The 13,394-nt window shown below is 38.5% G+C and overlaps 1 long non-coding RNA gene across 2 annotated transcripts; it reads left to right on the top strand.

Moving 5' to 3' along the window:
• The first annotated feature begins 3,765 nt into the window (after positions 1-3,765).
• On the top strand, positions 3,766-10,176 carry LOC144372548 (uncharacterized). Of its 2 annotated transcripts, none has more exons than XR_013432526.1 (2): positions 3,766-5,154; positions 9,477-10,176. It is a non-coding gene; the product is annotated as an uncharacterized LOC144372548 (long non-coding RNA). The 2 variants fall into 2 exon arrangements; XR_013432525.1 differs by lacking the exon at positions 9,477-10,176 and adding an exon at positions 6,004-6,153.
• Positions 10,177-13,394: the final 3,218 nt, after the last annotated feature.

Genomic DNA, 13,394 nt, shown 5'->3' with positions numbered 1-13,394 from the left:
AAGTAACTTACTATTTCTAGAATTAAGATAGAATGAGAAGATATAATTATCACAAAGAATTTTTTATAGAGATCTATATATAAGAATGGAAAATAGACACACTGTGGAATATGGTTTAGATCAGAGACTCCACAAACATGGGTTGGTTATCTTTCTTTAGGACCAGAAAAATCTATAAGTGGACACACATAGAGAATTGAGAATTTATGATACATGGAGCTGAGCAGAGTGTTAACACATGATCAATTTGTAACATAGTCAACTTATTAGAACATATTGATCACTGATCTACTCTGCATAAACCTGTGACTGCTTTAGAAATAGCTTGTGAGGGCTGGGATTGTGGCTAAGCCATACAGCTCTCACCTATCATGTATGAGGCTCTGGTTTCGATCCTCAGCACCACATAGAAATAAAGGTATTGTGTCCAACTACAACTTAAAAAAAAAATATATATATATATGTATATATATATATATATATATATATATATATATCTGTGGAATGCTCAGACTGGAAGCAGGTTTAAGTAACCAATGACAATTTTAAAGTTCATGTTAGAGCATAATTTGATAAAATGTTCTAACATTGTATCCATTTTTAGGTGATAGGCTTTGGGGATTACACACACACACAAACACACAGTGTGTCTATTTTTTTTATTTTAACTTTTTTATTTTGGGGACAAGGAATTCATCCCAGGAGTGCTTAACCACTGAGTCACATCCCTAGCCCTTTTTATTTTTTGTTTTGAGACAAGGCCTCCCTTAGTTGCTAAGGCAAGCTTTGAACTTGATCCTCCTGCTTCAGCCTCCCAAACTGCTAGGATTACAGGCATGCACCACCACACCCAGCTTGCACTTGTATTATAGACCTAGGAAACAGACCTATTAAGATAGTACAGGGAAAGGGATTAGGGATATGGTTCAGTGGTAGAGTGTTTGCCTTCCCTGTGTGAGACTCTGAGTTCTATCCCTGACACTGCAAAAAAAAAAAAAAAAAAAACAAAGTGTAATCCAGTGATAGAGGGTTTATGGGCAAGGCCTTGGATTCAATCCCCAGCACTGCAAAAAAAGAAAAGAAAAAAGGAAAGTACAACTTCGGCTACCTCAGTCAACTGTCATACCACAGATAGACCAAAATCTTAGGGCTTTTTTTTTTTTCCAGTAAAATTATAAAAGCTTTAAATTTTTTTACAATATTTGTATTGGTGTACAATTCACACAGCACACAAAACACTCAACATTTATTAAAGTGTGCAGTGGCTAGTGGGGAATGGTGGCACATGCCTATAATCCCAGCACCTCAGGAGGCTGAGGCAGGAGGATCACAAGTTCAAAGCTAGCCTCAGCAAGTTAGTGAAGCCCTAAGCAGTTTAATTAGGTCCTGTCTCAAAATAAAAAATAAAAAAGGCTGAGGATATGACTCAGTAGTAAAGCACCCCATGGGTTCAAACCCCAGGACCAAAGAAATAAATGAAGTGTGCAGTGGTTTTTAGTACATTCATAGTTATTCAACCATCATCATGAGTCAGTTTTAGAACTTTTTTTTTTTTGCTGCTCCATAAAGAAACCCTCTATCCATTATAGTCACCTAGACTGTTTTCCCAAAGAATTAGTAAGGAAAAGTTTTACAGTGTTTTTGGTTTTTCCATCTCTGGTAATTTTTTACAATCACTCCCTGTAACATAACTTTGTCTACTTCTTTTCTTTGGAAGAATTTTAAAGCAAGATTAATCAAGTAATCAGATTTTATATGATGAAACATTTGTGAGCTCCTCCTACTTTCATTGGCAATGGCTTTCTTGTTCCAATATGTGTTCCAAGGGCGTTTCATTTGAGGACATGTCTGGATATTTTAAGTTCCAGCCCTAGTCAATTGACTGGTTGTTTGTAACCTGTCAAAAGTTGCTGACTTGATTTCTGAAAACCATTACTTTAGCTGCTGAATTATTAATATTTATTGATTTTGTTTGGTAGCAATTGCTGAACTAGGACAGATGCCTTTAAGCCTTATGTGTGTAAATAAAACAGGACTGTATCATTTGTAGGTAAGACTTTTCCAGGAGACCAAGAATGCAAGATCCACCAGATAGACTTCTGGTGATATTTCTAAGAAAATAATAACCAGAAATCATATGAGGAACAGTCAACAAAAGTTACTTCTATCAGAAAATCAAAAGCCTAATTCATTTATAGGGAAAACTAACAATAGTCTAGTCCAACAATGGGCAACCAGAAGCCCTGCATCTAGTTTCAGAATGAAAGATTAAAAAGATGTTAGGAGTTACTGTTTCTCAATAGAAGGAAAACAGTCTATAAATGTTGTATTTTTCCTGAATTGATATTTATTCAAAAAAATTGCTATCGATTCTATTGGGGAAATTTTTTTTCTTTTAATAGTTAGAGAAATTAAGACCAAGAGAGATGCATATGTCTGACCTAAGTTGCAAATATAACTTGTCCCCAGGTCTCCCGATTCTTAGCAGAGCAATCTCCTCTCTGCCAGTCTCCTGAATATATTTAGGCTTCTATGTCAACATGTAGCTGTTGCAACAGAAGTAAAGGACATATTTCAACAGTAGAGCCAGTTTATTTGAAACAAAACCAGGCCACAGCTAAAATATCTGTGTGCAAGGTGGCCTTCTCCTAATTAAGTTATGTGTTCCTCTCTTCTTTTGCTTTCACAAGCCTTCCCAAGACAGATATATAACCAAATAAACAGGGAACAGCTTGGTGGGTTTTTCTGTTTTGTTTTGTTTGTCGTTGTTTGTTTGGTACCAGTGATTGAACCCAGGGGTACTCAACCACCAAGCTATATCCCCAGCCCTTTTTAAATATTTTCTTAGAGACAGGGTCTCAATGAGTTGCTTAGGTCCTCAGTAAGTTGCTGAGGCTGGCTTTGAACTCATGATCCTCCTGCCTCAGCCTCCTGACTAGCTGGGATTATAGGCATGTACCACCACACCCAGCCAGATTGATGTTTTTTTGTTTGTTTGTTTGTTTGTTTGTTTTGTTTTGTTTTTTAACATAACATTGATGGACCTTTATTTTATTCACTTATTTATAAATAGTGCTGAGAATTGAACCCAGTGCCTCACACATGCTAGGCAAGTGCTCTACCACTGAGCCACAACCCCAGCCCCCAGCTCGGTGGTTGGTTTCTTTCTTTCTTCCTTCCTTCCTTCCTTCCTTCCTTCCTTCCTTCCTTCCTTCCTTCCTTCCTTTCTTTCTTTCTTTCTTTCTTTCTTTCTTTCTTTCTTTCTTTCTTTCTTTCTTTTTCTTTCTTTCTTTCTTTCTTTCTTTCTTTCTTTCTTTCTTTTTCTTTTTCTTTTTTCTTTCTTTCTTCTTCTTTTGGTACCAGAAATTGAACTCAGGGATGCTCAACCACTGAGCCACATCCCCAGCCATATTTTGTATTTAGAGACAGGGTCTCATTGAGTTGCTTAGCACCTCTCAGTTGCTGAGGTTAGCTTTGAACTTGTGATTCTCCTGTCTCAGCCTCCCAAACCGCTGGGATTACAGGTGTGCGCCATAGTGCCAGGATCAGTTTGGTGTTTTTATGGTACTTTTTGCTTTGATTTTTTTTTTGTGTGTGTGTGTGTGTTCTTGTTGGTTTTTAAGCATGAGGGCTAGTTTTTCAGTCAACAAATTTTCAGTACTTTCCTTCATGCTGTTTTTTCACTTTCTTCCTTTCTCCTTCTGTCCCACAGGCATTGACTTCAGGTTATCTCCACTCAATTCCTGCGTTTGAGAACAGGTAGAACTCATCTCATTCTGCTTCATCATAAAATTGAAGATTCCAATCCTTTACTATCTGCACTCCTTTATCTTCAGAGACAAAGAGAACAAAACCCAAATTCCTTCCCCTCTGTTGTGAACTGATTTTGGACTTGACCGACATGGGTTTTGATGGTGTGAATTTCATCTTTTCATTTCCATCTTTCCCTCTGATCTTCAGCCCCAGTCAGTTGGCAACACTGCAACAAGTCCCAAATGGATTCACCCTGGTCATGGAGTTAAATGAGCCTTGGAGAGATGTGATGGACTTAATTTATTTTTTTTTAAATTATTTTTTAGTTGTAGTTGGACACAATACCTTTATTTCACTTATTTATTTTTATGTGGTGCTGAGGATCGAACCCAGGGTCGCGCACATGTGAAGCGAGCGCTCTACTGCTAAGCCACAACCCCAGCCCCAACTTAATTGATTTAATAACCCAAGTGGGGGCTGGAGACATAGCTCAGTTGGTAGAGTGCTTGCCTTGCATGCACAAGGCCCTGGGTTCAATCCCCAGTACCACAAAATAATAATAATAATAATAATAATAACCCAAGTGGTGTAGATCTATCTAGTCTTTATTTGACTCTAAATTGCCATGGTCTTCCTTACCAGTCCATTTTATCCCACCCAGTGACTGCCATGAAGTAACATGGCATCGTGTCTTCCTGCAGACTTAGAAAACCACTATGGATATCCTTCTACCAAAGCCTCCCAAAGGCCTTGGTTCAGGAGACACATGGGGGTCCTGACTCCTGACAGGTATCAGAGTGGGCTCAGGAAAAGTCCATGCTCAGCCCCAGTCTTTGATCTGACTCTCCAAGCTTTCTCAGCAGGACACTAAACTCATCTTCAGAATTAGGCCCTTTCTCATTTCCACCTGCCCAGCTAGAAGATATGCTTCCTTACAAAGAACAAATGACTCCACCCCCAACCTAATGACCCCATCAAACTGGTGAGTTTATTCCTCTTCAAGGTGTAGAATGGCTCAACTCAACTATTTTTTTTTCGCCCTCAAATTATCAGTTTATTGTTCTTTCTTCATGTAGCTTTTCAATGAAAACTGAAATGTTGCCAAGTTTATATCCCATGGGTAGGATTTAGGTTTCAACATTTCCTTACACAGTATAGTACTGAAAACTCTCTTCCACGTCTGTCTTAAGTGGGAATTTTATTGCTCTGAATTACAAGGTCTTTCCCTCTAACTAGGTCTACTTGTTTTTTTGTTTGTTTTTTGTTTTTGTTTTTGTTTTGTTGTATTAGAGATGGAACCCAGGGTCTCATGAACATTAGGCAAGCATTCTACCACTGAGCCACATTTTTAGCCCCAGATCTACTTATTAAAGCAACAGATGTCACCACATCTGGAATCATGTAAGTAAAACCATCTTATTGTGGAGTTCCTGATGCTGAAATGTGTTACCAGTAAGCCAAAGATATAAACATCATTAAATGTAAGATAAAATGTGTAGACAGATTCAAAGTTTTAGCCAAAGGGTTAGGGTGAGATGGACAGGGACTGGAAAAGAGCCACCTATTGTAAGCGATTAGTGGACAAATTCGCTCCCTTCAAAGGCTCTGGATGTCCTGAACATTGTTAAATCACCAGGGAGAAAAGTAAATAAAACAAAACATATTCTTACATAAACAAAGAACTTAGTTAAGAGAAGCTGTGCATAATCACATCAGGAGGAAGAGATAAGGCTGAGAGGATAGAGAGATGGGCCCCTGGGAGGGAAACTTCCTGAGCAGTAGAGCACAAACAGCACCTGTGGATATTTGCTAAAAAACAAAAAGGCTAATTTTATATCAAGACTTACATGACTGGGGTCCATGCCTCTCCAAAGGAGGATAATGCCCAATTGATATTGTTTTAATTTTTATTTTTAGTGTTTTAGATGTACATGAGCATAATAACTTTATTTTATTTATTTATTTTTTATGTGGTGCTGAGAATCAAACCCAGTGCCTTACACATGCCAGACAAGCACTCTGCCACTGAGCCAAACCCCAGCTCCTCCCCCCATCGATATTTTGATTGGGCTAAAGGCTGCATGAATATGCTCCTGGACACTGATTGGGCAGGATGTCATCTACCTTAAGCCTATAGATCTATATAAAGCCCTAGACAATAACTGCTCTTTAGTACCACTCTCGGGACCCTTCCCTCTTTGGGAACTCTGCTTTCTTTCTTTTTATTTATTTTTGATATTTATTTTTTAGTATTCGGCGGACGCAACATCTTTGTTTGTATGTGGGCTGGGAATCGAACCCGGGTCGCACGCATGCCAGGCCAGCACGCTACCACTTGAGCCACATCCCCAGCCTTCTTTCTATTACTCTAATAAATTCTGTTACTTTGCTCTCACCAAACCCCATGTTCTGTGCTACATATTTAGGGGCTCATCTGGAATCTATGGAAGGGTAAGTAAAATGGACCAATGGCTTTTTTAAGAGCCCTAAGCTCCATTAAAATGTTCAGCCCTGACTGTCAGAAACAAACAAAATGGTAATCTGTCAGCCAATAAGGGAGAATAGGACAGCTGCCAGTTTACAAGACTCAGATGACTGACTTGCTGGATAGGCAGGGCCAACCCCGCTTCACCCAGGTATTGAGGATGTTGGTCCTGACTTGCTTCAGTTTCTTTTCTGTGGAAGAAAGTTGGTGCATGGGACAAAGGAAGGCTTGAGACAACCGAAGGCAGCTGACCAGGGTAAATCCCCACTGCTTCATGAAGGTCTCATGCACTGAGTCTGACCCCCAAAAGCCCTCAGGGGTACAATTTTTCTTTTTCTCTCTTCTGACACTATCTTTCTGTTTCTGGTTAACTTGGCCCGGTGGTGGAAGGTAACTCACTTAATGAATCTTGGATGAAACTGGTCCTATGAGTGTGAGGACCCCAAAGGAATGCCCCAAAGCAGCAGCATGCCTTTGCTGCCCACCAGGAATCTACAATCAGCTTGTGTTGTAGGATTCCCTCGGTGGGCAGCAAAGGCATGCTGCTGCTTTGGGGCATTCCTTTTGGGTCCTCACACTCATAGGACCATTAATGACTCTGGCCTTGCGCAGACTTCTCAGACCTTGCTTAATAGAAGGAGAATTCTTACTGGCTAGGCTCACTAGTTACATAGACATACAAAGCAGAGGAATACATTTTACTGCAGGCCATCTTTTTATCATTGGGCACTGCATTTGGAAATGTAATAGTGGCAGGGGATTCCATTAAAGGACACTAATACTGGATCTCCTGGCAAACAAAGACCTATGCATCTTTGCTGATAAAGCAGCAATAAATCCAGCAGGACATGGGAGTTAGAGAGGTGAAATTGCTGACCATCAGAAGCTCATTAGGGAGATGTCCCTATGAGAGTGGGCATTTTCTCTGGTGTGGACACCTGAGTTCTGTTTTCTCTTATATAGATGGGAGCTTTGATCTCAACAGTAATGCTAGCTAGCTTCACCACTAGCCTGCATATTGAAAAACTGGGACAAGTTTGACCCACAGATGCTCAAAAAAAAGTGCCTCATTTTCTTCTGCAGCCAATCATGACCTCAATACAAACTCTCTGAAGGAGAATCATGACCATCAAAGGGAAGCATATATTTAAATACCATTCTGCAGCTTAGCCCGTATTGAAAAAAAGGGAAGGAAAATGGCCTGAGGTTCCCTATGTGCAAGCCTTCTTTGCCCTAAGAGAAAAACCCAAATCATGCCAACAAAGTAAATTAAGTTCAGCTATGATTGCTACCTTAATGGAAGAAGCCCCAACTAAGGAAAAATCTGAAAAATCCCCAAACTTCCACTTCTTTTTATCCCCTGTCAATGGTACACATGCCTCCCCCTTTAAATTAAATAGTTATCAAGAAGTTAGTATCCTCCAATCTGAGGCCCAGTTTCCCTCCCCTGACCAAAATTTTTAACTAATGATAGGCTCAGCACAGACAGACCAGAATTTATTACAAGCAATAAGAAATGCATCTAAGGGTTTCATGGTCTCCCAGGTTTATAAGTCATATGGGTATGGGTGGGTAAATCTGGAGGCTTGCACCTTTTTCATAGTCACCCATGAAAGAGGAAAGAATACAGGGGATACCCTAATCATAATTGAGACAAGGGAGCAGCAGGGGAGAGGACTGGTAAGACCCATCAAGTCCAGTCCTCCACCAGTCTCTAGCATGTTGGAGTCTTGTCATAGGTCATGACCACACTGGTAAGGCAGCACTTGAATCCAGTAGGTAACATGGGAGGAGGGGCCAGAACTGCTGACCCTTAGAAGCCCCCAAATCAGGGAGACTCCCTTAGCCAAAGAGACAGTTTTCTTGATGCAGATGCCCATGATCTATACTTTTTCATTCATCTTCCAGTGAGGTGGGAGCCTCAGCCTCAAAAATAAAATGTGCCACTAGCCTACATTTTAAAAAATTGGGTTAGATTTGATCCTTGCCATTAAAAAAAAAAAAAAAAAGGCCTGATAATTTTCTGCCCCCAAGCCTGGACTGATTACCAGCTGAGGAATTTTTTTAAAAAGGCCTCTGAAGGAAAACAGAAACCTTAAAACCATTTGAAAGCTAGACTGACTTTACAAAAGGAAAAAGTTGTCAAAATTGCTCTATGTAAAAGCTTTTGGCTTCTCATGCTCAAAATGGCAGCTGTCTTTGCTCCTGAGCTGCCTGTTTGATGCCCATCTAAAATGTAAGCTACAGACACAAGTGCCCAAATCAGCTTGAGACCAGAGAAGGAAAAAGTGTCACTTTTAAGTCAAGGCTACTGTGAGACATAAAAGACTGTTTTCTCTTTTCTTGCACTCTGGGATTCTGCTTTTTCAATAATTTCCTCCTTAAATGGCTTTCTCTACTCTCCAGATATGCATTTTAAAAAAGAAAAAAAAAATAAAAGATCCTGTAGGTACAAGTTTTCTTTTTCTTAAATTTTTTTCTGGGCTGGGGTTGTAGATCTGTGGCAGAGAGCTTGCCTAGCATGTGTGAGGCACTGGGTTCGATCCTCAGCACCACATATAAAATAACTAAAATATAAAGGTACATCAACAACTAAAAAAAATACTTAAAAAAAAAGAGAAGGCCTGGGGCTGTAGCTCAGCAGTAGTACACTTGCCTGGCATGTGTAAGGCACTGGGTTCGATCCTCAGCACCACATAAAAATAAGCAAATAAAGGCATTCTGTCCATCTGCAACTACAAAAAAAAAAAAAAAAATCTTTAATTTTTTTTTTTTCTGAAGACTTCACAGGCAAACTGGGGTTGTGGCTCAGCACTTTTCTAGGATACGAGAGGTTCTGGGTTCGATCCTCAGCACCTCATAAAAATAAAACAGAGATGTTGTGTCCACCGAAAAATTAAAAAATAAATATTAAAAATGAAATAAAATAAAATAAAGGTATTGTGTCCATCTACAACTAAAAATATTTTTTAAAAAAAAGACCCCACAGGCTTCTAAATTCTTTAAATATCTGAGTTGATGCCAATCGATTCAAAAGTGCTCTCTGTCTAATAAACATGTTGCATGTGCTCCTTTAATATAGTAATTTCATCTGTGTCATTTTTTTTCCCAAAGTCTTTGTCTTATTCTAAACTCAAGGTTTTCTGATTAATTTACCTTTGGTTCTGTACCAAGTAGTCTGGTTTTGTCTAACCGAAGTTTCTAGCCCTCTGTTTTTCTTTCTGCTATTTTTATTCAGAGGCCAGTTGTTCAGGAATTAACACCAAATACACTGGAAAAGGAAAGAGATCTTCTCCTTTGAAGAGTACTAAGCAGGATAAATAAATAGTGGTGATGGTGGTGGTGGATCTGCCCCCATGGAGGACAAGTGACCACCTGAACCTTTGATTTCAGCATCCACCATGGATAACAGACTCTGCTTCTAACATGGCCAATAGGCCTGCCTTATATCTGAGTCATACTGCAAGATCTATGACACACACTCTCTTTTAGTTTCTAAAGGGTTAAATCTAACAGTCTGTATAATTAAACATCTGTAACTTTTACCTTCTAACTGTGGGAATCTAATACCTGGCAGAGGGCTATAAAATCTTTGTTTCCTGTCAATTTTTATTTATATATGTGCACACCTGTGTATTGTATGTTATGTACTTGTGTCTATAAATCATGTATATGGCACCAAAATTGGCATATAGATAAAAGAACACTCATAGTTTTTTTTAAATGGATCCAAATGTCTTTCAGGTCACGTGACTTAGATTGGTTAAAAAATAAGAGATGTCTTTAAAATTACTGACTGGGCTGGGAATGTGGCTCAAGCGGTAGCGCGCTCACCTGGTATGCGTGCGGCCCGGGTTCGATCCTCATCACCACATACCAACAAAGATGTTGTGTCTGCCGAAAACTAAAAAATGAATATTAAAAATTCTAAAATAAAATTACTGACTTACATGTTTTTCTAAGTGTCCAGCCAATCAAGAAAATGTTAGTACCGGGCACAGTAGTGCACACCTGTAGTCCAAGTGGCATGGGAGGCTGAGGCAGGAAGATTGCAAGTTCAAAGCCAGCCTCAGCAAAAGTGAGGCACTAGGCAACTCAGTCAGGCTCTGTTTCTAAATAAAATACAAAATAGGGCTGGGGATGTGGATCAGTGGTTGAGTGCCCCTGAGTTCAATCCCAAGTACCAGAAAAAAAAAGAAAGAAAGAAAACATTAGGGGGCTGGGGATGTGGCTCAAGCGGTAGCGTGCTCGCCTGGCATGTGTGCGGCCCGGGTTCGATCCTCAGCACCACATACCAACAAAGATGTTGTGTCCGCCAAGAACTAAAAATAAATATTAAAAATTCTCTCTCTCTATCTCTCTCCTCTCTCACTCTCTCTTTAAAAAAAAAAAAAAAAGAAAACATTAGTATCTATAAAATGCTTAAAGTACAACACCCATTGCTTTTAAGGATTTTTCTTTGGCAGGAATAACTAACTTAAAGTGTTAACTAGACTTGTCTGATAACTTGGTTTTCATGGGGGACATAATGTTAACAACTAGAATGAATAAATTAGATTTAACATAAATGGGATTAATCTTCATAAATATGTTTGTTAAAAGAGACATCTGTTTAATTTACAAAGTTAAAATACTGAAACATTAACTGATAAATACAAACTCCAGTAGTTTTGGCTTCTTCAATTCTATGAGACTATGTATTTTGGGGTTTATTAAATATGTTTTAAAAAATTGTTAGTACATGAAGTCAGTTTAAGATAGCTTTGTGTCTGGGTATTCACTAAAAACAAAATGGGTGAGGGTTAAACTTCTTACGTGTGTTGTTCTACAAATAAGGAACAACAACAAAGTAGTTTTGATTTAAAAAAAAAAAAAACTTGCTACACCATCTCATGGCAGAAGGTTAACGAACAAAAACAGACTTTACAAGGAAGCTCTGCTTGAGATTTCAAGAATTTTGAATAGTTGGTTAGACATGGAAAGTCTGTGTGTTTGTGTACAGCTTTGTGATCAATGAATTAACTAAGAAGTTTTATCATCAGTTCATAAGGAACTGCACAAAGGTATGACAAGCTGACTTTCTGGAGAAATCGTGGTGATATATGTCAAGCTCCTAGCAAGGATTTGAAGATTGCATTGTAGTCAAGAATGTACAGTGAGCCAGGTGCAGTGGCACATGCCTGTAATCCCAGCAGCTCTGGAGACTGAGACAGGAGAATCACAAGTTTAAAGCCAGCCTCAACAATTTAGCAATTCAGAGAGACCCTGTCTCTAAATAAAATACAAAATAGGGCTGGGGATGTGGCTCAGTGGTCAAGGTCCCTGAGTTCAACCACTGGTACCAAAAAAAAAAAAAAAAAAAATGTACAATGAAATTACTGCATGCAGCAATGTAGAAATTTTTTGCTTTTTATTTTTTAATATTTATTTTTTAGTTATAAGTGGACACAATATCTTTATTTTTTGTGGTTCTGAGGATCAAACCCAGTGCCTCAGGCATGGTAGGCAGGTGCTTAGAGGAGCCACAACTGCAGACCTTGCTTTTTATTTTTATTTTTTATTTATTTATTTATTTATTTATTTATTTATTTATTTTGGAATTATGGATTGAATCAAGGGAGCTTAACCACTGAGCCACATCCCCAGACCTTTTTATTTTTTATTTTGAGACAGGGTCTCATTAAATTGCTTAGGGCCTCGCTAAATTGCTGAGGCTGGCTTTGAACTTGCAATCCTGCCCCAGCCTCCTGATCTGCTGGGATTACAGGCATGCACCACTGCGCCCAACCATTTGAAGTTATTTAAGGAGTCTTCTAAGGCCAACTTTTAATGTACTGATATAAAACAAAGTCTAATTCTCTATGCTTAAAAAATGACAAGATTTTCTTAAAACATTGACCTGATCTTATTTATCAAGATAACTTCTTATGTCTACTAGGTTTTATTAATTAGGGCTCATACCTATTTTAAAGCTTTTTAAAATGATTGTTTTATAGCTCTGGTTAAACAAACAACTTTTATTTTAGGATATTACAATATAGTTTACACCCTAAATTTATGTGGCTGGACTTATAGATACAAGTGAAAACTAAATATGTTTGTCTGAGCTTTGTCTGTGTGTTGTGTAAAGCTTAAAAAATAAAAACTTAGGAGGTTTGATATAGGCATGGTAACCAGTGAAGGCTCTCTTTAATACATTGTATCTGACATTAAAGGGCCACACTGCCAATTAAAAACTTGGCTTACATCTATTTGCTTTAGCTACATAAATGTTTCATTGTTATATAAATGAAATGCATTAACAGATAATAAGTCTATTTCTGATACCGCATCTGAGTTAAGGCTCTCCTTCTCACCTTATTCCATGTTAGGATGGTGCCAAAGTAGGCCAGAATTAAGCACATTTAAAGTTATGTTCAAAAAATAGATTATTGTTATGAAGATTACTGTGATCTCAAAATAAACAAGGGCTATAATGCAAAACTAAGGAAAAGTTTGGGTGAATTATAAAAGTTATTTAGGATTTTTAAGAGAGCTATGGAAGAAAACAAAATTTATAAAGGATTTCATATGTGAGGAGCTAATAAATTAATAGTCGTCATAGAGGCTAATATCAAATATACCTTAGTGCTATTATAAACACTGTCTCTTGGTTCAAAGCTATCATATGAACTAAGTCCTCATCCAACTTTATAACTGTTGCCTTTTAGTTTTTTACAAAATTACTTGACAATAAACTATCAACTATAATGCTGACTTTCAGGGGCATTTTAAAAAGGCAATGACTCCCATCAGCTCGGGAGGCTGAGGCAGGAGGATCACAAGTTCAAAGCCAGCCTCAGGAATTAGTGAGGCATTCAGCAACTCAGTGAGACCCTATCTCCAAATAAAACACGGAAAGAAAGAAAGAGAGAGAGAGAGAGAGAGAGAGAGAGAGAGAGAGAGAGAGGGAGGGAGGGAGGGAGGGAGCGAAAGGAAGGAAGGAAGGAAGGAAGGAAGGAAGGAAGGAAGGAAGGAAGGAAGGAAGGAAGGAAGGAAAGAAAAGAAAGAATAGAAAAAGAAAAAGGCAATGGTTTTTTAATGTAGCTTGAGACGTACACTTGTGTCAGTCCTCCCAAAAGTAAGTAAAACTAGGAGGCTATATAGAAAGAATTCT

The sequence above is a fragment of the Ictidomys tridecemlineatus genome, unplaced genomic scaffold, assembly GCF_052094955.1.
Source record: "Ictidomys tridecemlineatus isolate mIctTri1 unplaced genomic scaffold, mIctTri1.hap1 Scaffold_1260, whole genome shotgun sequence".
In the NCBI taxonomy this organism is placed as follows: Eukaryota; Metazoa; Chordata; class Mammalia; order Rodentia; family Sciuridae; genus Ictidomys; species Ictidomys tridecemlineatus.
This window is presented reverse-complemented; position numbering and strand designations above follow the sequence as displayed.